The sequence below is a fragment of the Penaeus japonicus genome, unplaced genomic scaffold, assembly GCF_977035675.1.
Source record: "Penaeus japonicus unplaced genomic scaffold, GWHDUDI00000001_assembly GWHDUDI00000042, whole genome shotgun sequence".
NCBI lineage: Eukaryota > Metazoa > Arthropoda > Malacostraca > Decapoda > Penaeidae > Penaeus > Penaeus japonicus.
The window spans coordinates 19,825,992-19,828,132 of NW_028234444.1; positions in this window are offsets into that span (position 1 = coordinate 19,825,992).

Genomic DNA, 2,141 nt, shown 5'->3' on the forward strand with positions numbered 1-2,141 from the left:
TGATGACTAAATTTCTCTCTCTCCTCTCTCTTCGTCTTCTGCTCCTTCTCTCTCTCTCTCTCTCCTCCTTATCTCCTCCTCCTCCCCCTCTTCTCCTCTCCTCCTCCTCCTCCTTATCCCTCCCTCCTCCTCCTCCTCCTCCTCCTCCTCCTCCTCCTCCTCCTCCTCCTCCTCCTTATCACTCCCTCCTCCTCCTCCTCCTCCTCCTTTTCTTCCTCTTATCCCCTTTCCTTCCTCCTCCTCTTCCTTTTGCACTCCCTTTCGAGACGCCGAAATTAATTAAACGTGGACCTACATGTCGAAGAAAAAAAAAAATTCTTGAAAGAACGGTAATTTTTTTCTTCTGTATTTTGAGCTTACGTGTTATTCCTCTTTTTATTTATTTTAATTGATTTATTGTAATGCGAAGTGATCTTACTAATGGAATGATAAGGAGATTGAAAAAAAAATAGTTAGGTGCGGTTTTTTTTAGGGGGAGAGGGGGTTAGAGAGAGAGAGAGAGAGAAGGGATGAGGAGAGGAGGGAGGAGGAAAGAGAGGGAGAGAGAGAGCTGAGAGATGAGAGAGGAGATGGAGAGAGAGGGAGAGAGAGAGAGAGCGAGGAGAGAGAAGAGGGAGGAGGAGGGGACGAGAGGCAGAGATAGAGGAGGAAGAGAGAGAGAGGAGATAGAGAGAGAGAGAGGAGAGAGAAGAGATGAGTGAGAGAATAGTGAGAGAGAGAAGAGAAGATCGAGAGAGAGAGAGAGAGAGTAGAGAGAGATGAAAGAGAGGAAATAGAGAGAGAGAGAGAGAGAGAGAGAGAGAGAGAGAGAGAGAGAGAGAGAGAGAGAGAGAGAGAGAGAGAGAGAGAGAGAAGTTCCTATCTGGGTCTATTCAAGAAAATGTTATTGGGCCCAAAGGATGGAAGAGAGGAGGAGGAAGAGGAGGAGGAGGAGGAGGTGTAGGAGGAGGAGGAAGAGGAGGATGAACAAGAATAAGAGATACGAAAATAATAGAAAATAATGATGATAGTGGAAGCGGCGTTCGAGGTGGTGAGAGGAAGATTATGGTGATGATGTGGTGATGTTGACGGTGATTATTATGTAACTTAAACGAAAAAAAACAACAACAAAGAACGATAAGAACCAACCGAATTGATATTAAGAAAGAAAGAAAGGACATGTAAGCAAAAATTGCTAAAGAAAAAGAAGAAGAAAAAAAACATGAATTATAAGCCATTCAGAAACACGTACGCTTCCGGCTTGTACACCAGCAGAGTCATTGCAAGACATTTTCCCTTTTTTACAGAACGGACAATAAAACTAGGCCTAAATAAGGGGTCATTAGGCAAGCTCGTGGTCAGTTACATGGTATAACTGCCCGCATTACCAAAGTCGAACGCTCCCAAAAAAAAAGAAAAGAAAAAACAATCAAAATGGCCGTCCACTTCGAATTCAAAATTTGGCGGGAAAAAAAAATATATACTCCCGCGCTTCCCATCTGTCTTTTGTTTCTCCCATGATGGAAGAGCTATTTTCCGCGGGAATGATGTCGTATTATCGCGTGTTCTCTTCGCTTTAAAACTCTTAAATTGAGATACAGCATCTTGTGCATCTGGGCTCTCATAAACTTGAAACTCTTTCGGCGTTTTAAGAGTGTGCCGCCATTTCCCGGTTTTCATGTTCTTATGGCAGTGTCTCTCTTTGCTCTAGTTTCTGTTTCTAGTCATTTATTTTATTTTGTCATTGCGTGCTCTCTCTTTTCTCTCCATTTCTTTCTCTTTCTTTCTCGTTCTTTCTCTCTCTCTCTCTCTCTCTCTTATAATTAAAGTATGTGTCTATATCTTTTCTCAATACTGTATCTCTCGAAAACAACTACGACTATCATAAATCACATCTCATCTCTCTCTAGATATGTAAATACATGCAGATATAGCTATGTTTAATGAAGTCAGAGAGTGAGATATTACACAATAATCTTGTTATAGAACTAGTAATCATTCTCTCTCTCTCTCTCTCTCTCTCTCTCTCTCTCTCTCTCTCTCTCTCTCTCTCTCCCTCTTTTTCTCTCTTTCCCTCCCTTCTCTCTCTTTCTGTTTCACTCGCTACCTCGCTTTCTCTCTTCCACCTTCCATCTTTGTTCACGCTCTCTTCTCCATCTCTC